Raw genomic sequence first — 24,456 nt, forward strand, 5'->3', positions numbered from 1 at the left:
ATCATCCCACGTTTCCCACTTTAGTACTAATTTATATTACAACTAATTGTTATAAATTGAATTTTTTTAAAAAGAAAGTTTTAGTGAATGTAGCCAGGAATATTGTTCACACATAAATTAGTCATTATTCTTGCTTCCGAGAAGGAAATCAAAACATTTGAGTATCTTCCTTATTTCCAAAGAACAGCAACATTTATTTAACAAATCTATACTGCAGAATGATACCAGTCTGGTTTTTAAGTATCACATAACACATTAAGTTATAACTATGGACACATGGAAAGAAAGAGGAAAAAGAAATTACATTTGCACCCTCCTACAGCTTCCTGCAGATAAGAATTCCTGGATTTGGGCCATCCATCCAGTGTCACTCGGAAAGTATCTCAATATCCATATATTGAAAGTGGAAGGCAAATATTTGCACGTAGCAGGGAGACACATCAGGGTTTTTTTAAAGCAACATTTACAGTGAAACAATGGAAACAGTCTCACAAAATGGAAAGAATATTCTGCAAGGATTGCTGTGTTTTATAGAACTGTAGATTTATGGAATGAAAGATACAAGTGAGGCTGCAACAAAATACCCCAATATGGATACTTGATACTTTGTGAAATTCTTTCCTTCAGTCTACAATCCTGATATTACCACATCAATTACACTATTCTTTTCAACTACACTTAAACTACACTTCACAATTTATTATTTATTGTTTTGACGCTTTACTGTCTTCTAATGTTTGTAAGCACTCAATCAACTCTAGCAGGGATGGGTGGCATACAAGACAAACAAACCTGCTTATTTTCAACTCCATTTCACACCAATTTTGTCATTACTGAATACTATAATGTTTACAGATGTTCCAGTGAATCATTTTGGTGATTGTATTATGCACTGTTTATAATCAGTTGTGAAATCTTCTTACACAAGCTGTCATCTATTCTTTTTTTCTGCCTCTTTACACAATCTGTATTGTGAGCCATTTGATGATTTTTTAATCCTGCCCTTGATTGCATTAGTTTGAATATCTTGCTCCTGAGCAGCTAAAAATTGAGCCTTCAGTTTCTTTTTTTAATGTTCCAGTTGTATGCCAAATTTTATTTTTATATCTACTTCTCCCTCAATCTTTTGTAGAAATTGACTGTGTAATGTTTTCCTTACCACAAGGAATTTATTATCACTACTATTATTCCTTCTGGATTATCTACTAGTCTGACAAAAATATTCTACTCTGTTCTTTTCTCCTCCTTTGTTTTTGTAGTCAATATTGACAATGAGAGACCAAGCCCAAATCCCCCGATTTCTAAGGTACCAGAATATTTAATGTTCTTAACCCTCCTTTTAACATCTACATGAGATCACTGGGTGAGATCATTTGTCAGCTGGGGTCAAGTATCATCAGTACTGTGATGACAGCTAGCTGTACATTTCAATCCCAAATTGACCAAATGATGCTTTCAAAGTCTTGCCCCAATGCCTAGAGACAGGCATATGGGTGGGAGGGGGGAACAGACTCAGGCTCAACCTTAGCAAGACTGTCGCTGTGTTGGGGCACTTGGATCTGGAACCCTTGATCTTTAGGTTTGGATGAGATTGAAGTTCTCCACTTGGAAAAGATGTATAATGTAGGAGTCCTCCTGAACTTTCAGTTCCAGCTCAAAAAATAATGGAAATTGTAGTCAAGAGGGGCTTCTGCTCTTTTTGCAGAAATTCATCTTGTGTCTCATTTGAGACCATTCCTGGAATCAGTCATGGTCACTCATAATTTGGTCACCTTGTGCATGGACTTTACAATGTAGTCTACATGGTACTACATAGAAACTGCAACTGGTTCAGAATGCCACAGTACAGGCAATAAGCAATATTCTATTTTATATCTGTTTTGTTATGATACCTCCCCACTGGAACAATATCCCCCCAAAGGTCTGAATGGTCCCCATCCTGTGTCCATTAGATATGCCCTTAAGAACTGGCTCTTTTCCTAGAATTTGGACTAGGGTGTGGGGAAGGGGGTTCAAGGATATGATAGTGTAAAAGAATATGGGAGCTTCCCCTCTGGGCTGATCATTTTTTTTGCTGATTGGGTTGTTTTCTTTCCTGTTTTTATTCTTACACACTACACTAAATTGTTTGGAGTCCAGAATCCTCATAAATGTATTTTAAAATGACACAAAGTCTAAAAAATACATAAAATCAGCCAAACATTTTCTTCCAAAATATTCAATTCTCTTTCCCATTTTCTACTCTCCTAGCAGTCAGTCAGTATTCCTTGTCCGTGGGAAAAGTTCACTTCTTATTGGGCAGGCTTGCCCCTCAACAGCATTTATTGCTTTTTTTTTTTTTTGTTACTTCTTGAGGGCATCTGTTTCTGAAAATATGACAATGTTTTTATCTAGTCAGGGGTGCTATTTCGGTTATATAAAAAGCAAGGTTCACCACCAAATTCTGAAAATAGAATGTAATATTAAATTTACACCTCTCCAATAATTTCTTTTGAAACTATTTTAGTCCATGGCAGAGAATGTTCACCAAGATATTAAAAAACTGAGGCACCAAAGAAAGAGGGATTCACAAGATATAATAGGATAAGGCACAGAATGAGTCAAAGTTCTAGCATGTGATGACAACTTTGTGCTGTATTTGAATAATCGTTGTGTAAAATTATATTGCTGGTGTGGTGAATACTTCTGGGATGGATAATATACCCTTGAGCTTATTGCAGTAGAGCTTTAACACAACTAATAGCAAGTTTTATTTTGGGAGATCAAATTAACTCTGCCAATTACCTATCATTTAGTGAGTCAACATTTAAAGTCATCTCCTCTTCTCCCCCTTGTACTAATTTGACACTTCTTCTTTGATACCAAGATAGCATGAATAGTTGCTTTGTTCACACAATATGTGGCTAATGAATCATGTAACTTTTATGTATACATGTAAATAAATATACATTAAGTCACTCAATAAGAAAGAATACCAAGGTTGTTCAATATGTATTTTTGAAAGATCTTTATATATTTAATATCAAGCTCTGAAATAGCACCAAATAAGGAATAAGGAATATATTCATACATCCATTCAAAATTCCACTAGCTGTCCCATTTCAGTTCTGTAAGAAATACTATTTCTATTGGTGACAAAGAGAAAGATACCTTAATTCTAAATGTTTTTTCAATATTGATTTGATTTGATTTGATTTATATGCCGCTCCTCTTCGAGGACTCGGGGCGGCTTACAACATATAAAAGCAACATAGACATCCTGTTGTGGTTGGCTTTGGCCCAACTCCTGCCCCAAGGAATGTGGAGGTGGATGTGGGGGAAACATCCACGTGCCACAGGCCTGTTTTGCTCCCGATAGAATCTTCCGACGAAGTCTCCTTTGACAAAGGAAGCGTGAGTGGCAGGGAAGAGGGGAGTTTGGCAGACCGCCCAGGAGATCAATCATCCTTATCATCCCTGGATTCTGAACAAGAACTTATGACAGACCCATGCATGCGTAGAGTGATGCATAGGAGAGAATAACTGAAGGATTATTACAGGAGATAAGTGAGGCCACCTGTGGTTGGGTGGGGCTGCTGTAATTAGTGCTACAGATAAAAAGAGCAGCGTGCTGATTTAACCTCGTGGAAGTTTATCTGATTCGTTTGGTCAAGATCGTGGTTTTGCTGTTTCCCTGTTCAAGACTGGGTGTGGCCTTTCTGGACTTTGGAATTGGACTCAATTTCCCAGTTACTGGGTGAGAAATTGGATTGCATTTAATCTGTGCCTTTAGTGTACCAGAAAATCCCTTTGACATTTAAAAAGGGAGTTTTTTCTGCTTTTCTGTTGATAAAGATTTTTTGTTTTCCTTCTATCGTGTGGTGTGTGTCTTTTTGGACTAATTACCCTGCAGAACACATCGTAATCCAATTAATTTAAAAACTAATTAATCTAAAACCCCGTGACATTAAAAATCAATCATTCCCATTCACACAACAAATGTACATTACATTTCATTGGCCAGGGGGCTGGAATCTAATGGCCCCATGCCTGGTCTATGCCTGGTGACATAGATGAGTCTTAAGACTCTTGAGGAAGGCGAGGAGGGTGGGGGGCAGTGCAAATCTCTGGAGGGAGCTCATTCCAGAGGGTTGGGGCCCCCCACAGAGAAGGCTCTTCCCCTAGGCCCCACCAAATGGCATTGTCTAGTTGATGAGACCTGGAGAAGGCCAACTCTATGGGATGTAATATGTCGCTGTGACTCATGTGCATTAAATTAAATCACACTCTGTCCTTAACAGCAGATTGTTGAACAACTCAACGTTTTGTTGGTCATACCACAACTTATATATACTGCTCAGAAAACTAAAGGGGACACTTACACAACACAATATATCATCATATTGCCCCCAACAATCTGGGTCCTCATTTTACCCACCTGGGAAGGATATTAAGCAAGATACCATGCACCATAATCTGGTAAGCCTGATCTGTTTCCTAAGTGAAAAAAAAAAACCCTGAATTTCTGTTACATTTAATTCTGCTATTTTCTAGCTAATTGAGATTTATTTCTCACTGTTTAGCTGTTGCCTCTTTCTCTCAATGTTGTGCCATATGCAAAACCGACAGCTCTCTCCAGTTTCATGAGAAAGCAATAATTATGATGAGCTATATCTACCTACCTGTTCCTACTTCACTTCTAATGCAAGCTACATCTGGGGATCTAAGTAGCACTTAAATGCAAAGCCGAAGAGTGTGTTCACTCTAGCATTATTTCATGCTATATGCTTCCAAAGGTCACAAAGAAAAGGTCACAGTTTTTAACCACTTAATCTAGACACTATGAGTAAGAGGAAAAATAAGTCATCTTTTAGTTTTAAACCATTCAGCTTTTTCTAGCATGTGGAAAAATAACAGGGACATCAGATGAATTTCTCTTTGGTGCAACAATTGAGCAGTGTTAGATTCATGCCAAGCTACAATTTGTTTAAACAGAGTTTATTAAATAAACACAATGTTAAATCATGGTTAAAGTATTAATAATTTATGTAGCAATATAGCTTGGCTGCTTTTAGCTTAATGCATTGAACAAAAAAAATTAAAATACAAGAGCCATGGCAGTTCCACCTTATAAATCTAAGATTAGATTTATACATCACACTAAGCTTCACTAAGGAATGGGATTTTCCAAAGTCTGTTCAATTTAGCAAGTTTTTCAACATACAAAATGATGGCAGCCACTATGATAGATTCAGTAAACCATAGTTAAACCATGACTTAATTAAACAAATGGCCCAAATAATTGAATATGCATATTCCTTCCAATTATTTTCTAACACTACTAAATGTAAAATTAACTTTTCAAAATTAGTTTTATAACTACTTTTTTAAAAACTACCTTGAAAAAAAACTTCATACTTGGCAAAACATTTATCACTTGTAATATATAAACAGAGAATCCAACACTAGAAAATTTCACAGAATACAATGACCTTGTCTCCAATAGATGGAAAATATATCTAGGAAGAATAGGAACTGGAGACATACACTTCCAGTTGCAAAAATCTATGCCATCAGACTGAAACTGATATGTTTTCTCGATGTAATTCTACAAGAAAATTCCCAAGAAGCTTTATCTTCTGAAGATGCCCCAACAGGGGTCAGACCAAAACAATCAAATCCCAGTTTTGCAGAGATTTTACACCCAAACTAGTCAATGATGGCCATAAGGATTACTCAACTGTCTCACTTGTAAGTCACATTTCTTAAAACAGTATAGAAACCAGACCCACTATATTTCCTGTTGCATGTATTGAGCCAGATATAACTTGAGATTAGCCTATACTAGCCATACAATCCTAACTACCATATTCCTCAGCAGGTGATTTTATGGCCACTGAGAGGTTGTATATATGGTATATATCTTTGTACCAAGCCCTAGGAATCCTCAGGACTCCATGTTTTGTTTTAATACTTCTTCAAGGGACAGGTTACTTGCATCTGTTTATCCAGTACTGTGTGACCTGCATATATAGCATCTGTAAATAGAAAAGGTAAGCAATAGATTCAAGAAAAATCAGGCAGAGATCCATCTTTCCAACCCCCATAGGGGTGGTGGAAGTAGCCATGCATTAAGTTAAACAAATATGGTAGAGGAAATTAAAAGCACAATCAACAGTAAGATGTGTCCACAGAGCTACCATCTGTTGGGGGGGGGGGTTTCCTCCCCCCCTTATGTTCATTAAGAAAAAATGTGCAAACCTCAAAGCAACAGGCATTAACAAAATATTCCAAGTACAGTGCTTCTCAGAAATCTAAGGATTACACAGAGTATTAAACCATTGAAGCAATAAATTACAACTTGTATTAGCACCATATAAACACATGCACTTTCTCTAAATTTACTGCCACTAGAAAGATCATGAAAACGCTTTTAATAAATATATAATATCGAAACTGCACAAAAACCAGTAGATGGCAATAACATTTTAAGATGCTGCATACTTTTTTTTTGCTACCAATGATGATGATTCTATCTTTTTTTGCAGCTTAGCTATGCTATTCCTGGATCTATCTATCTATCTATCTATCTATCTATCTATCTATCTATCTATCTATCTATCTATCTAGTATGTATGCATTGATAGTATACAAAGATATAACAATGTTTATATACATTGTTATACATATATACATATCTAACCTTTGATCTGCCAAGTTATTTTTGATACAAGGAAGTTCTGATAGTTTGCCACCCACTCTTATTTTTCCCCTCCCTTGTACACAATTGTAAACTCCCTTGTAAAACAAAACCTCCAAGCAGCTACATTTCCAGTACAAACCACCATTGCTTTAAGTACTAAAGTAGTACTTCAAGTACTAAAGAGGGGCCTTAAAAAAGAAACCGGCACCTTCCTTCCTGTTAAGTCCTCGACTTAAAACCCCACCAGAAACGCAAAGTCTTTGACTTATGGCCGGCCAGGAAAGCTGATACTGAAGCCTAATTGGCTAAACCAGGGGTAGGCAAAGTTGGCTCTTCTATGACATGCGGACTTCAACTCCCAGAATTCTTGAGCTAGCATGACTGGCTCAGGAATTCTGGGAGTTGAAGTCCACAAGTCATAGCAGAGCCAACTTTGCCTACCACTGGGCTAAACACAAGAGACCTTTCCAGCGGGAAGTTGAAGCATTGTGATTGGTTGGCTGCCTGGCAGCCAGGCTATAAAAGGAGCTTTCAGAAGTCTGCTCCCTGTTCTATTTAATAAGCTGAGCTAGAGTGGTGCTGAAAACGCCAGAATAAAAGTTCCCCGTTTAAAAAGTCAAGCCTCTGCTAAGTCCCGTCAGCGCAAAGACTCACCTACCTAACACTTCCTACACTAGCTTGTATTCTGTTTAATCATCGGCAGGTTTGAGGCGCAGGGCACATGGTAGAGCTTCCCCAGCACGTGGCATTACACCTCAAGCAGCGCTTAACTTGACCGAAGAGCGCCTGAGGGAGGATGACGCGGCCGGCAGGTGTGTTTTTTTTCACACCTCAAACGCCGCAGCACGTGGGAACTCCCCGAGACTTTGGCCGAACCATAACAAACGCCAATTAAAGCTAACGAGGAGCCTTCCGGCGCTCCTCCTCAGAAACGTCCGTTTTCAACCAATAAATTCGCCCTCTTCTGGGTTCGTTTTCGGAAAGAAAGCGGCGAACGGGACGGGAAACGAGGCGAGTATTTCCTACTTAATTCTCGCCGGCCGAGAGCTACGGAGACCCAAGAGCAAAAAAAACCACCACAACACCGGACCGGGAGAAATCCCCCCCACTTTCTGAAGCAACAGTTATGTAAAAGCTTCCCTGGATTCCCGCAAGCTTCCCGGCGGCGCTGCGGAGAAAGGCGAGGCGGGCCGGCCCCACCTCCAAAGCCCGCTTCCTCCTTTTCGCCAATGTGAGCCGCCACGAGCCCCCCCCCCCTCCCGCCTCGGTAGCTCTCGGCTTCTCCTCCTCAATTGCTCTGGCGGCTTTGCCACCGGCTCGGAAGTGCAACTATCGCCGCCTGAGGGGGGAGGGAGGAAGAATGGGGAGGGGAGGGGGCAAGTTCAAAGCATTTTCTTCCCCCGGGTTTCCTTCCCACCCACCCACCCAGCCGCGTCTCCCTGTCGTCGCGCGTGACCCCCAAGCGCTCGGTGGTAGGACTTCCAAGCTCTCGGGCCACCGGGCCCTGCCTTGAAGTTGCTTGGGGGGGGGGGGGGCGGTGTCGCTCGCCAGGGGAGGGGAACACGAAACGGGAGAGGGGGGACGCCCTGCGCCGCTTAATCCGCCGCTTTCACCCCACACATACAGACACTCAGGGTTATGACCCCCACCCAACCCCGCTAACGCGGCATCTTCTTTCCCCTTTGCCCTCTTGCACCTGCTGGCTTACGAATGACCCGACCCGTCATTCGGGTCATACCGGGCGCTGGACCCACCGGGGGCGGGAGGGGGGACGAGAGAGATAAATAGAGAAGCGGCGGCGAGGATTACTGTTATTTTTGCCGGCCCCGGTTGAACGCCGGCATTGCGAAAAGTGTTACGCCTTTTACTGCCCGGCCCGCCTGCAATGTTTTCCCACCCTTCCCTTGGACTCACCCTGCCGTGAAGGTCAGGAAACCGCTGTAATCTCTTTTAAAGGGAGGAAAAGTAAAGCCCGCCGCTACCGGCCGAGCCGCTTCGCCGACTCAACTTGAAAAGTTTTGGTGGGTTTTTTTGGTCTGGTCTGCCGGTCTCCGGCCTCCTCTCGGGCGCTCTTCTTTTGACAGCAAGTAGTCCACCTGTTACAGCAGGAGTTTCCTCCTCCGACTTTCGCCGCCGTCCCGGGACCCCCCTAAAATAGTCAGCTTTCGATCCCCCTCATTTGCTGTCACCTTCTCGTTTCTCAACTTCCTAGGCATACCCAAAAGAGGGCAGCACTCAACCATCTCGGACTCCGCCCCCTCTCGCGTGGATCGCTGGGAAGTGTAGTTCGGAGAGTTCCCGCCTTAAATTTTCACTCAAGAAAAATTGAGTGCCTTTAGAGTTCTTTTTTAAAATAATTGTTATCGTTCGCCTATTCCGTTTAATAAGCATCTTCCAGGGTTTCTGTTATGGGTTCTTTTCTGCATCTAATGTAACACTTTTAACAATAGTCTCTTGTTCGGGTTTACAAGCAATGACATTAAATTGTTAGGACACTAGGCTAACATGTTCTTGTGCTTTCAGCTTCTTAAAATACAGAATGTAATTATTTCGTAGGAATAGCTCGCATTCTTAAAATGAGAGGGAAGATGCGGTGATTGTTTAAACAACACAATTCTTTGGTCTAGAGCAGGGGTCAGCAACCTTTTGGACCTCGGGAACACCAAGATCATAATTTTAAATCCTCTGGAGGATTTTAATCCTGCGGACATTAATTCATAATTTTAAGTCCAGCAAACCACTAATATGATTTTTTTAAAAAAAAAATACATTTGTAAAATAATGATCAGAGAACTTCCATTTTATTACTATGAAATGCACCTCTTTAATATAACAAAATTATGAATGTTTTATTTCATTATAACAAAATCATCAATGCTTATTTAATCATAACAAAGTCTTTAAAGGTTGTTTTAATTGTAACAAAATTATTATAGTTAGTGTAATTATTGCAAAATTATTGCAGCTTATTTGATGGTGGCTTGCTGATGTTGGAGAAGTCAGTCCCATATTCCAGAGCTGTAGCTTAGTCCCCCTCCCTCTCTTCCCCCCTTTCTTTTCCACTTCTTCCTTTCCTTTCTTCTTCCTTTCCTTCTTTCCTTTTCTTCTTTTTCTTTTGTGATTTCATTTCCTTCTTTCCTCTCCTCTCCTATCCTCTTCTTCCATTCCTTTCCTCTTTTCCTTTCCTTTCCATTCCTCTTCTTCCTTTCCTTCTTTCCTTTTCTTCTCTTTCCTTTTTCCTCTCCTTTCCTCTTCTTCCTTTCTTTTCTTTCCTTTCTTTCTCTTTCCTTTCCTCTTTTTCTTTCTTTCCTCTCCTTCCTTTCCTTCTTTCCTTTTCTTCTCCTTCCCTTCCCTTCCTTCCTTTCCTGCACCCTGGTGGAGGAGCTGTTGCAGGATGACCAAAGGGCTATTTGCATGGCATCAGCATTCCACCATTCCATATTTACACCAGCCAGTGGCACAAGGCAGCCCTCTTCTCCTGTCACTTGGAGTCAGAAACCTAAATGGCATCGGGTCCAGGGAGCAGACAGAGTTTGCTGTCCATTGCAGGCGCTAGCTCACCCCCTGCAAATTCTTGTCTCTTGAGGATCGCTCGCTGAAGCAGTACAGAAAACTTTGGCCAGGTACCTCGAGGCACCTCGAGAGATGAGAACTTGTAGGGGAGCGAGTGAGCACCTGCAATAGACAGCAAGCTCCAGCTGCTTCCCAGATCCGCTGCCATTGTACTGCTCTCTGTTCCCAAGGGCCAGGAGACGAGGGCTGCCTTGCACGACCGGCTGGTGCAAATATACCGAGGTGAAATGCTGATGCCATGCAAATGCTGATTGTGCACTACAGCAGAGAGAAGCAGCCTGAGGGAATCTAGCAGGTGCTTTCTCTTAGGCCTCCTGGCGGGACCCAGGGGAAGAGCCTTCTCTGTGGGGGCCCCGACCCTCTGGAACCAGCTCCCCCCTGAGATTAGGATTGCCCCCACCCTCCCTGCCTGTGGTAAACTCCTTAAGACCCACCTCTGCCGTCAGGCATGGGGGAACTAAACATTTCCCCCTTGCCCATGTTGTTTTGCCATTGATTGATTGACTGTGTGTCTGTTTTTATATACATTGGGATTGTTTTATAAATTTATTAATTTTAAACTGTAATTAGATTGGTGGGCATTGGATTTGTTATTATGTACTGTTTTATTGTTGTTGTGAGCAGCCCCGAGTTTGCGGAGAGGGGCGGCATATAAATCCAATAAATCTAATCTAATCTCCTACCCAGATGTCTCACAGAATGAGAGATAATAATAATTTAATAATAATTTATTAGATTTGTATGCCTCCCCTCTCCAGAGACTCGGAGCGGCTCACAACAAAAACAACAATGTGACAAATCCAATATATTAAAAGACATCTTAATACCTATTATTAAAACCATGCAACACAATCATACCATAATAAACAATGTAAGCCCAGGGGTATCTTAATTTCCCCATGCCTGGCAACATAGGTGGGTCTTCAGTAGCTTACGAAAGGCAAGGAGGGTGGGGGCGGTTTTGATCTCTGGGGGGGAGTTGATTCCAGAGGGCCAGGGCCACCACAGAGAAGACTCTTCCCCCGGGGCCCGCCAGATTATATTGTTTAGTCGACGGGACCCGGAGAAGGCCAACTCTGTGGGACCCTATCAGTCGCTGCGACTCGTGCGGCAGAAGACGGCTCCAAAGGTATTCTGGTCCGATGCCATGTAGGGCTTTATAGGTGTAGGCCCAAAAGGTGACTGAACCTCCCACTCCGCCCCAGGCAGCCGTTCAGCTGAGCACGGCGAGTTCTGGATTTACCTTCCTGTTCCAGTTCGTGAGGCTCACACAAATATACTAAAGGTGGGGTGGGGGGTTGCACTTGGCCTTAAGAGTGTGGGCTAGCATATGGGTGGGGTGATGTTGAGTGGTAGAGCCTTGTGTTTCTACGCACTGACTGGATTAATTGCTCTCAGCCACATCCAGCCTAGGGACCAAGATTTCTCCACGGACCACCAAAATTTTCTCACAGACCACCAGGTTGGTGACCTGTGGTCTAGAGATGACAGATCACTGAGCCAGTGTGGGAAGGCACGGCTGTGAAGCAAGAAAAAGTGTCGTCGAGCTTAAAAGTATGGGAGATTTAGGCCTTGGCTTTTAGTTGAGGTCAACAGTCAATTGACTTTACTTAGGTTTTATATGTTGCATTTACATTATTTTTTACGACGGGCATGAATTTGAAAACTGGAAATGGATTTTTGGAGGGAGAGGAGAATAGATAGTGTAAGAAAGAGAATGCAAGCTACTGAAAGAAGTCTAAACCGCTAAGCCAGTGTTTATGATATGAAATCAGAAGAGTGTACCTATAAACCAGTGTTTCCCATATGAAATAAGTCCCTGCCACTTAAACGTGAGTGTAAAAAATCTCCTTTCAACAACTATTACTCTTAAAAGGAAACAATAGCAAGAAGCCCTAGGCCGAACAAATAAAATTATATCTTTTAGGGCTTCCTGATTACCAGCATCTCTATCTGATTATTCCTTCTCTCCTTTATATATCAGGCAGCAAAAAACAGGAGTGATGCTCAGGGAGGAAAGTGTTTTCACGTGGCAGCACCACCGCTGCTCTACTCCCCCATTTTCTTTAGCAAAGCCAATATCCCAAGTAAAATGGCATCACATAGAGCCTCGTTTGAACTGAATCTGGGTCTTCTGAGAGGTAAGAAAGCCCACTGCAACAACATCACTAAAAAGGCCTCAAGAGTTGTTAATCTAATCCTACCTAGCTTCTGCTCTGGAAATCTCACACTACTTACCAGAGCTTACAAAACTTTCGCCAGACCCATCCTCGAATACAGCTCATCTGTTTGGAACCCATATTGCATCTCAGACATTAACACCCTTGAAAATGTTCAAAGATACTTCACAAGAAGAGCCCTTCATTCCTCCACTCGAAACAGAATACCCTACGAAACTAGACTTACAATCCTGGGTCTTGAAAGCTTAGAACTACGACGCCTTAAACATGTTGCTCACAAAATCATATGTTGCAATGTCCTGCCTGTCAAAGACTACTTCAGCTTCAACCACAACAACACAAGAGCACACAACAGATTCAAGCTTAACGTTAACCGCTCCAAACTTGACTGTAAAAAATATGACTTTAGTAATCGGGTTGTTGAAGCGTGGAATTCATTACAGGACTCCATAGTATCATCCCCTAACCCCCAGCATTTTACCCTTAGACTATCCACGGTTGACCTCTCCAAATTCCTAAGTGGTCAGTAAGGGTCTGTGGAGAGGGGCGGCATACAAATCCAATAAATAAATAAATAAATAAATAAATAAATAAAGGGGTGTACATAAGCGCACTAGAGTGCCTTATGTATGCCCCTTGTCCTATAGTCTCTCCTATATCTCGTATTTCTTCTCTACTATATCCTCTATAACTTTCGTTGTGTATTATTGTGTATTGGACAAAATAAATAAATAAATAATAAATACTGTGGAGGTTCCGGGTTGTTTCTTCTGTGGGTCACCTTCTTTGACAGGTGAGTTGTTTACTGGCCTCCCTTCAAAAAAGCAGCTTCTGTCTTGAGCAGGGAGCGAGTCTCCTTCCCTCTCTCGGAGCTAACCCATATGTGGAAAGGGAGGAGCAGGAAGCACTCCTTCTCTTCCACCTGTTTCCCCCCTTGCACCCATTACAGCAACTTGCTCATTTGCAGGCCGCTTAGTGGAGAGGCACCTGGAGGAAGCAGGCTGGGAGGAGGAGGAGGAGGAGGAAGGGAGACAACCAAGAGCCCCCTAACTTTGCCCCTCCTTCCTCTGTTGTTCATCTGCAACCTGCTACAGGGTTTGCTCCGTGAGGTCAGATTTCCTTTTTAAAAATGCAGCACCAAGACTAGCTAGAAGGCTCCAGGCTGGCAAGAAGCAAGCGAGCTTTTTTATTTTTGGCAAGGACCCCCAGATCCGCTCAGGAGTCCCTTTTTCTGCTTGCTTGGGTGAGGAAGAACAGCACAATCCTGCATCTTCCACTTTGCTGAGCCCATGGGAGGCTGCAGCCTGGAGGGAAAAGTGAGATGCTGACTCATGAGTGTGGCAGGCCAGAATACGGCTCGCTATGAAGGAACGTTGGTGACTAGGAGAAGGGCCGGGCATGAAGGAGGCTTCCTCGGGGAGCAACTAACTTCCTTCTCCGAGCCTCAACAGGTAAACCGGGACCGCCTTCTGCCGCACGGATCCCAGCGACCAGTTAGGTCCCACAGAGTTGGCCTTCTCCGGGTCCCGTCAACTAAACAATGTCATTTGGCGGGACCCAGGGGAAGAGCCTTCTCTGTGGCGGCCCCGGCCCTCTGGAACCGACTCCCCCCAGAGATTAGAATAGCCCTCACCCTCCTTGCCTTTCGTAAGCTCCTCAAAACCCACCTCTGCCGTCAGGCATGGGGGAACTGAGATATTCTCTCCCCCTAGGCTTCTACAATTTATGCATGGTATATTTGTATGTATGATTGGTTTTATAACAAGGGTTTTTAGCTGTTTTAGTATTGGATTTTTACATGCTGTTTTTATCACTGTTGTTAGCCGCCCTGAGTCCACGGAGAGGGGCGGCATACAAATCCAATAAATAAAATAAATAAATAAATAAATAAACAAACAAACAAATTGCTGCCGCCTCTTCCTCTGTCGGCCTATAACGCCAAACTTTGGCAGCAGGAAGCATCCTGAGAGCCAGGGCAGGTGCTCCACATGCTCAGCGATTGAGCCAAGCCCTGCACACCCCTCCGTCTCCCGCCTGCCCACTTGCGTCACCTGGGGAGGAAGGGTAATGAGAAGAGCGGGGGCAGGCCCTGCCAAGTGCAGCACATGGAGACAGCAGGCAGCCCATTAATCCAGCCAGCCATGCAACTACAAGTGTGGTACAGAAGCCACGCGGGGAGAGGGCCAGGCCTGCACTTGGAAGGGGCCGAAGCTGTCACTGCCCATTGTCAAGCTGCCAGTCAGAATTCAGACAAATAAAACTAAGGGGCTTAGAAGTGTTGCCTTTGTCATGGTCAGATCATTTCCTACTGCGGCTTAACTTCCTGGCTCCAATCCTTCCCTGCAGGGAGGCGGAACCGATTAAGTTGTTCTGCCCCAGACGCCTGATGGATCCAGAAGGTTTTCAGGGGGCGCTTGGGGTTATTCCAGATACACTTGTTCACAGTTCGGCAGAGTCTCTTGCTGAGGCCTGGAACAAGGCTGCAATAGGGGCTCTTGACCGGATTGCGCCATTGCGACCTCTACACGGCACTAGACCCTGTAGAGCTCCATGGTACAATGAGGAGCTCCAGGAGTTGAAGCGCCAGAAGAGATGTCTAGAGAAGCGATGGGGGAAGAGTAAGTCTGAATCTGATCGAACACTTGTAAGAGCTCATATTAAGACTTACAAAGTGGCGCTCCAGGCGGCAAGATGCGCGTATCATGCTGCCTTGATTGCATCAGCGGAATCCTGCCCAGCCGCTCCGTTTAGGGTAACCCGCTCCCTTCTTAATCAGGGGGGAGTTGGGGAGCCCTTGCAGAGCAGTGCTGAGGATTTTAACACGTTTTTCGCTGATAAAATCGCTCAGATCCGGGCGGACCTCGTCTCCAATTGTAAAACAGAGTCGACTGACAATGAGTCAGTCGAGGTGACTGGGGCTAAACGTCTTTGTCCATCTGTCTGGGTGGAGTTTGACTTGGTGTCACCTGATGAAGTGGACAAGGCCATTGGAGCTGTGAGTTCCGCCACCTGTTTACTGGATCCGTGTCCCTCTTGGTTGGTTTCGGCCAGTCGGGAGGTGACACGGAGCTGGGTCCAGGAGATTGTCAATGCCTCCTTGGGGAGGGGGTCCTTTCCGGCCCTCTACAAGGAGGCACTTGTGCGCCCCCTCCTCAAGAAGCCTTCCCTGGACCCAGCCGTGCTTAATAACTATCGTCCAGTCTCCAACCTTCCCTTTATGGGGAAGGTTGTTGAGAAGGTGGTGGCTCTTCAACTCCAGCGGTCCTTGGAAGAAGCCGATTATCTAGGTCCTCAACAGTCTGGATTCAGGCCCGGCTACAGCACGGAAACTGCTTTGGTCGCGTTGATGGATGATCTCTGGCGGGCCTGGGACAGGGGCTTGTCCTCTTTCCTGCTGCTCCTTGACCTCTCAGGGGCTTTCAATAGCATCGACCATGGTATCCTTCTGCACCGGCTGTGGGGGTTGGGAGTGGGAGGCACTGTTCTCCAATGGTTCTCCTCCTACCTCTCCGGTCGGTCGCAGTCGGTGTTAGTGGGGGGTCAGAGGTCAACCTCAAGGTCTCTCCCTTGTGGTGTGCCTCAGGGGTCAGTCCTCTCCCCCCTGCTATTTAATATCTACATGAAACCGCTGGGCGAGATCATCCAAGGACATGGGATGAGGTATCATCAATACGCCGATGATACCCAGTTGTACATCTCCACCCCATGTCCAGTCAACGAAGCAGTGGAAGTGATGTGCCGGTGCCTGGAGGCTGTTGGGGCCTGGATGGATGTCAACAAACTCAAACTCAATCCAGACAAGACGGAGTGGCTGTGGGTCTTGCCTCCCAAGGACAATTCCATCTGTCCATCCATTACCCTGGGGGGGGGATTATTGAACCCCTCAGAGAGGGTCCACAACTTGGGCGTCTTCCTCGACCCACAACTCACATTAGAGAAACATCTTTCAGCTGTGGCGAGGGGGGCGTTTGCCCAGGTTCACCTGGTGCGCCAGTTGCGGCCCTATTTGGACCAGGAGTCATTGTTCACGGTCACTCATGCCCTCATCACCTCGAGGCTCGACTACTGTAACGCTCTCTACATGGGGCTGCCTTTGAAAAGTGTTCGGAAACTTCAGATCGTGCAGAATGCAGCTGCGAGAGCAATTATGGGCTTCTCTAAGTATGCCCATATCACTCCAACACTCCGCAGTCTGCATTGGTTGCCGATCGATTTCCGGTCACAATTCAAAGTGTTGGTTATAAGTGTTGGCCCCGGCCCTCTGGAATCAACTCCCCCCAGAGATTAGAACGGCCCCCACCCTCCTTGTCTTTTGCAAATTACTCAAGACCCACCTTTGTCGCCAGGCATGGGGGAGTTAGGATATTCCTTCCCCTAGGCCATTACAAGTTATGTATGGTATGTTTGTGTGTATGTTTGGTTTTTATAATAAGGGTTTTTAGTTGTTTTATTAAATTGGATTGTTACATGTTGTTTTTTATCATTGTTGTTAGCCGCCCCGAGTCTGCGGAGAGGGTCGGCATACAAATCCAATAAATAAAATAAATAAATAAAAAGTGAATTTATCAAAATCAGAACTTGAAGCATCGAAAGAAAAGAAAAGTCTGAGAAAAAAAATGGTGCATTACACACATATCAGAACCCCTTTTTCACCCCCCCCTGTTGGACATTCGCCCAATCTCCATTGTCCAGATGCATCAGGTGGCACAAGTTGCTCCTCCCGTACTCTTCAGGAATTTCCCATCTAACGGTCTCCTCCTGGCACCTGGGAAATCAAAACTTAACTCTCCTCCTGCACACTTCCCAATCCCCCCCCCATGATCTCTACCCCTCCCCATCTCTATGACAACCAAGCGAAAGAATGCAGCAGCATAGCGAAAGTTGACATTTGCCCCCCCCCTGGAACAGGGACGTTGCCTGGCTGCAGATGTCCAACTGCCCTCCCAAAGCAGACTTGCCACTGTTCACGTTTGTTTCATGGTGGGGAGAAAGGAAGAAAGCGGGCAGCAAAAGCAGCAGGAGAGAGAGGGAGGGAGAGCTGGCAGAGGGGCGACACCAGCAGCGAGAAGACTGATATGTGTGGGGAGGGAGGGAAGGTGTTAAATATGCATTGAAGCAATGTAAATAAGTTGAATGTGGATTGAGCATTCTGATTGGTTGAAACGATGACAGTTGAGTTTAGGCGGGAAAGTAAAAGTATATAAGGAGCGCTCTGACACTGTTTCAGTCAGTCACATTCTGAGCTGAAGTCACTTTCCAAAAAGAGCTTTCTCCTGCTGAGCCAAATAAAGGATTTAAAAGAACTGACTGCCTCAGTTTTCTTCAGAAGGAACTACACTGGATATCCTAGCTGCAGTTTACTTGTGACAATCTTCCACATAATCCCCTCCCTCCCTCAGTCCACCTGATGCTGGCATCCCCCTTCCACCAGCTCTCTCTCCCAGAGCCCTTCCCATGGGTTTCCCCCAGCTGGCCTGGCCTGTGAGGAAAGCATGTGGAAGATCTTAGCTGCAGTTTATTTGCGTCAATCTCTACGTGCTCCCCTACCACCCCACACACATCAATCCACCCACTGCTGGTATCACCCCTCTGCCAGCTGTGCCTCCACCATCCACCTGCAGGCCCCTGCCCTTCTGCCTTACCTTTGCCAGCAGCAATGAACAGAGGAAGTACAGTGTTCCCTCGATTTTCACGGGTTCACGCGAAAAGTCTATACCACGGTTTTTCAAAAATATTAATTAAAAAATACTTCATGGGGTTTTTCCCTATACCACAGTTTTTCCCACCCGATGACGTCATATGTCATTGCCAAACGTTTGTTTGCCTTTAATAAATATTTTTTTTAATAAACTTTAATAAATAAACAGGGTGAGTAATAATCTAAATGGTTGCTAAGGGAATGGGAAATGGCAATTTAGGGGTTTAAAGTGCTAAGGGACGGCTTGTGATACTGTTCATAGCCAAAAATAGTGTATTTACTTCCGCATCTCTACTTCGCGGAAATTCGACTTTCGCGGGCGGTCTCGGAACGCATCCCCTGCGAAAATCGAGGGAACACTGTACATGGCTAGATTCTGCAAGTTGTGGCTGGGCAGGACAAGTGAGCATTGGGCAGGCGGGGTGAACTGGAATCGGGTGGGTGGGGCATGTGCAGTGGAGAAAAATCCAAAAAAGGGGGGGAGGAAAAAAAACTGAAAACAAGACGGTGACACATGTGCAGTGCCAAAACTCAGTTTCTGCGCATATACGGAAGAAAAAAATGTAAAAATAAAAATAATAAAAATAATAGTAATTTAAAAAATATTTTAAAAAGATGGTGATGCTAACAGATTGGTGCCGACCAATCTAGTTTGGTGACATCATTTTGACATCACCAGCAGGTTGCTATTGGTTCAGGCGAATCAGTCTCAACCAGGAGGAACCCATCCCTGGTCATCCATCAGCATGCTGGTATATAATTCACCCATAAAGCCTCAGTAAAATAACAGAATAAACAAGCTGATGATGTCCTGAAAAGAAAGATCTCAATGAAGCAACCCATTAGAACAGTACTGTGGCTGTTCTAATGGGTTCCTTGTATTTTATGTGTTACAATAAAGTTTTGGACATAATTTTTTTTTAAAAAAAAGTTTAATGAAAAGGTGTGGTTATGATGTCTCAAATAAAATGTCTAAGGTATATAAAAGTACCCAGGTGCCAATTACTGAAGCATAGGAGAAATTTGTCATGCCTGCAAGCACTGTTTAACAACATACAGAAATATACAAGGGAGGTGACAGGCTCAAACTGGAAACCAGACTGGAACAACTTAAATAAGCTAATAAGGAAATCACAGAACTGAGAATATGTAATCTCAGTTAAAGAATGCAGGAAATGTTACCAAAATAATGTAATCAATTGCAAATATTCAAGAAGTAGGCCTCTATTAAAAAAAACCTTTCTACTTTTGTTTCTGTCCTATTAGACTATCTGGCACCTCTTTTGAACAAGCTGTGGGATATTTAGGATAGCAATAGCATTTAGTCACTTTGTGAGTGTGTGTGTGTGTTACAATGCAGTGAGACATGCATTACAATGCAGTGAGACAATGTACAGATCTGTAATCTTAACATTGGAGAAACAAAGCAATCACAAATGCATGGCACAACATAGGAGAACAAACCCATCAAGACAAAATCCAGCAGTCCACCTGCATTTGCAAGTCAAAAGGGCATTTTTTTAAAGAGAGCAAAGTCCACATTCTGGACAGAGGGGACCACTGGTTTGAAAGAGGGGTCAAAGAGACCATCTACATTAAAGTTAAACAGCCCACTCTCAAAAGAGGGCCCATAAACAATACTAGATGATAAAGAGTAAGCAGTACTACTCTAGTTTACAAAGGATATACAGAGGAACATGTGGAGGTAGAAATTATTCAGCTAATAACCCAGAGATATGAGTAGTACTACATATAACAAGACCAGATAGCTTGAGTTTATAAATTTTATTTACATTTATCAAATATCATAGTCAGTAACAATCCTAGTCATTCACAAATATATCAATCAATCTTCCCAATCCATCACTTGCACAATAGTCTAATCTGATCATGTTGCTTTGGACACTGTCTCACATTGAGGTGTCTTAGATCAGTAACAGGGTCTTGCCACAGCCAGCTCACCACAACCAATTCACCCTGGTCATCTCACCACAGCCAACTTGCTGCAGCCAATTCACCTTGGGACAACTATGCAAACTCACCACAGAACATGGGACAAGAGTTACACTAATGTTGAAGAAAATGTCTGATAGAATAATTAAAGAAAGGATGCCAAAGGAGAGGCAAAGTAAAATCTGAATGACTTTTAATAACTTTTGAAATTATTTTAAATAAGTAATAATAATAATTAATAATAATAATTTATTGGATTTGTATGCTGCCTCTCTACGTAGACTCGGGGCGGCTAACAACAATGATAAAAACAACATGTGACAATCCAATAATAAAACAACTAAAAACCCTTATTTATAAAACCAAACATATAAACAAACATACCATGCATAACTTGTAATGGCCTAGGGGGAAGGAATATCTCAACTCCCCCATGCCTGGCGGTATAAATGAGTCTTGAGTAGTTTACGAAAGACAGGGAGGGTGGGGGCAATTCTAATCTCCGGGGGGAGTTGGTTCCAGAGGGCCGGGGCAGCCACAGAGAAGGCTCTTCCCCTGGGGCCCGCCAAACGACATTGTTTAGTCGACAGGACCCGGAGAAGGCCAACTCTGTGGGACCTTATCGGTCGCTAGGATTCGTGCAGTAGCAGGCGGTTCCGGGGGTAATCTGGTCCAATGCCATGTAGGGCTTTAAAGGTCATGAATTGTGACTGGAAACTGATCAGCAGCCAATGCAAGCCACGGAGTGTTGAAGAAATATGGGCAAATCTTGGAAGCCCCACGATGGCTCTCGTGGCTGCGTTCTGCACGATCTGAAGTTTCCGAACACTTTTCAAAGGTAGCCCCATGTAGAGAGCATTGCAGTAATTGAACCTCGAGGTGATGGGGGCATGAGTGACTGTGAGAAGTGACTCCCTGTCTAAATAGGGCCGCAACTGGTACACCAGGCAAACCTGGGCAAACGCCCTCCTTCCAATGTCAGCTGTGGATCGAGGAGGATGCCCAAGTTGCGAACCCTCTTTGAGGGGAATTGGGGAATTGTCTCGCTATCCCACAGTGAGTTGGCCAAGGTGAGTTATCCTATTCCATCCAATTTTGCCCCAAGGTTCATTTGCACTATTCAGTTGATCCTGAGGGCACAGATAAAGCTCCAAGTGGCCTCAACAGCCTCAGAAAGAATGCTAAAGATCAGATGATTACAAGGAGTATAAATCCTTCCATCCTCTACCATTCAGTCAAAACTGAAGAAGCTTCTTGGATGAAAAGCGAAATATCTTCCACGAAAAACAAAGTCTAGTTGCCGTTTGAAAAAGCACCTTTGGGAGAAGGAGGAATAGATTCATATTTGAAATAAATTCAAATTTCTGATCCAATAAATGGGCCAAAGTCCATTAGGTGGCAGTATTGCACTTTTCCTCCTGGTAAAAATGCTTCTAGAAAAAACTTTTATTACCAAAATGCTTTATCTCAATTATGACATTTTGCTGTTAGCAGGTATCATTTTCCATTTTCATTTCTCCCATATTTTGAACCAGCTTTCCCCCCCCCTTGACATCAAAAATAACTGAGATAAGGATGAATGTCAGCCCCCATGCTGCTTGCTTGCTTCAGCTAACCTAGAAATGGGGGCAAAGAATAAGTCTAGGTATTTGGGAGGAGAGGGGAAGCAGTGCTGAAGATTAGTGTTGGGCAAATCCAATAAAGTTTGGGTTCGGCGAGTTCAGACGAACTTGGCGGTGGAGTTCGGGTAAGTTCGCCAAACCTGAACCCGAACCCCAACACTTCTGACCCCGCCCTCCCGTCTTCCGCCAAAGCAGCCCATGGTTGCCTTTCTCCTTTTATTTCCTACGGAAAATGAATGGGGTGCCTCTAGCTCGATCCAGCTCGCAGAAGAAGGTGAAGATTGAGAAGAAGGTGAAGAATGCCCCATTCATTCCCCGTGATCGGTTTGCTTTTGTCTTCTTTTACCGTAGCCACCACTGCTGAGGTTATCTGGGGCTGGCAGTGGCAGCTTTGTGGGCTAATCCCAAACCCAGGAGCTCCCCGCAGATTTCAGACATTTACACTTTTGTCCAGCTCGATCTGGACAAAAGCTCGATCTGAGTCAGAGCCCTCCCCGCCTCCCCCGCCCACCTACCACCTGCTTGAAGCTGCCAGACGGGATCCTGAATAGCTGGCCGGCAGAAACTGCCCCCCAAGACCTCTTGCCCGGTGGGAGGTGAAGCGCTGGGGGGGAGGTGTCAGGCTCCATCAAGTGAGCGATGGCCGGGAGCCTCCGAAATGAGAGAGAACTAGAGGCAGGGATTTTTGGCGGCTCCCAGCCATTGCCCATTTGATGGAGCCTGACACTTCCCCTCCCTCCTCCTCCTCCTCCTGCTGTCTCCCACCCCCCCTTCCCGCCTCCCGAACGTCCGACAGCTTCCCAGCGTTTGCCTTCCTCCACCGCCACCAGCGCCCGGCTACTTCTCCTCCTCTTCTCACAAGATGACAGTCGGGCAGTGGCGCTGAGGCTGGGGGAGTGGGGGGGATTCCCCTCTGCCTGCCGCCCCCCCAAAAAACTTTCAAGGAGGGTGGAAGCCCCAGCTCCCAGCCATCGCCTGTTTGATGGAGCCTGACACCTGCCCCCCCCCAGCCTCTGCGCCGCTGCCCAGCTGTCATCTTCTGAGAAGAGGAGGAGAAGTAGCCTTAACTTCCTTATTTATTTAGTCCAACCTTGGCAACTTTTAAGACTTGTGGACTTCAACTACCAGAATTCCTCAGCCAGCTTGGTTGAGTCAGAGCCCTCCCCACCTCCACCTCCCGCCCACCCCAGTGTTCGAGCGAACGCCAAACCTGAACACGGACTTTTAAAAAAGTTTGGGTTCGGGTTCGGTATGCTGAACACTTCAATGTTCGGCATGGACCCAAACTATGCAAGTTCAGTTCACCCAACACTACTGAGGATGTCTCCTTATGTCTCTGATTAGAGAGTTAGGGAGGAAAGTTCTCAAGGTCAACAGTTTTTGCAGACCAGATGCAAAGTTTCCACCTGAAGATGTGCCCACAGGACATCTGGAGAGTGCTGGGATTGGATGACCAGCCTGAGCCTTTGAGGGGAGGGTTTTGGGATTACTTCCGATATGTACTTTGTGTGCCTTTTGCCTCAGATCTTGCTTTGAATTTGATGCTCTTAGTTCTTATTTTGTAAAAGTACCATTCCATAGTGGGTGAAGCTAGCTTCTAAGAATGGGAAGACACTGTCCTTTAGTCAATCAGGACCGAGTCACAGTTATAAAAGATCTCTGTACCATAAAAAAAAAACCCTTTTTTAAATTCTGTCCTAGCCATAAAGGACTTGTGTTCTCCCATCCTTGAATTATCTTGACCTTTTTACTTGAGATTTCTACTGTATGGGCTAAGCAGTGACCAGGAGGGCCTGGGGGCTATCAGGTCAACTCCCCCTCATCCCACCATGGCTGGGATAAATCAGAGTGGGGGTGTGAGCCACAGATCAAAGAGCCAAATGGCCATTAGGCATGGGTCAGTTGGATGCGCTGGAGGAGATCCCATCCGGAGTAACTGCAGCCAGGCATCAGAGGGGAAAGGCAGCTTGGCAAGAAGACAACAAAGAGGACCTCCTGCTAGTTCAAGTCTATTAACTCAAGTCCATTAGGTGACAATATTGCAAAACATATTTCCTCCTGGTAAAAATGCTTCTAGAGAAAAAATTTGTTATCTCCCTTATTTTGAACCAGCTTTTCCCATCATTTTTTTCCCTTACCACAAAAAACATTTGAGAAAAGGATGAATTTCATTGTGGACTAAAAACAATACATTGTGGAGTGAAATCCAAAATATATACATTGCTAAAGAATGAATATTACAAACACCAGTTTGGCATGTTAGAATTTATTTCTTTGTAGCAATGGATCTTAAGTGAACAAACTGTAGGTAAAGGGTGTAAGAGTGGATGTCAGTTGAGGAACATACAATTTGATGTACAAATTTAGTTGAAACATTTTTTTTGGAATCCAAAAATCAGCTCCATTAATCCAGAAAGAAAATTAGAATTTGTTCGGGCCACAGTCTGCACCCTGTCATTCAAAATATACATCAGCTGCCAATGCGCAACACCTGCCAGCATGCAATTTGTAGAGCTTTTCGACCCAAAGTTTAAAATTCAATTCAATTTCAATTCAATTCAATTTATTAGATTTGTATGGCGCCCCTCTCCGAAGATATGTTGCATGCAGAAATAAAAATTTGTTCTCTCTGAAGCAATTCATTGATTTCACAAATGTGTATACCTGTGCAGTATACTATAACTATTTTGAACATAGCAGATTAAAAAGCAATAAATGCAGTGTTATCTTAATTTTATATGTCAAAAG

General features: G+C 44.2%; 1 protein-coding gene across 1 annotated transcript in view; it reads right to left on the reverse strand.

Annotated features, from left to right (window-relative positions):
* Positions 1–8,949, reverse strand: part of TFEB (transcription factor EB) — a 73,555-nt gene extending 64,606 nt beyond the window's left edge. Inside the window, exon 1 of the mRNA XM_070745340.1 lies at positions 8,597–8,949. The gene's annotated coding sequence lies outside the window, so the exon portion shown is untranslated. The remainder of the gene's footprint in view (positions 1–8,596) is intronic.
* Between the last annotated feature and the right edge of the window lie 15,507 nt (positions 8,950–24,456).

This window comes from Erythrolamprus reginae, chromosome 3 (assembly GCF_031021105.1).
Source record: "Erythrolamprus reginae isolate rEryReg1 chromosome 3, rEryReg1.hap1, whole genome shotgun sequence".
Lineage (NCBI taxonomy): Eukaryota > Metazoa > Chordata > Lepidosauria > Squamata > Dipsadidae > Erythrolamprus > Erythrolamprus reginae.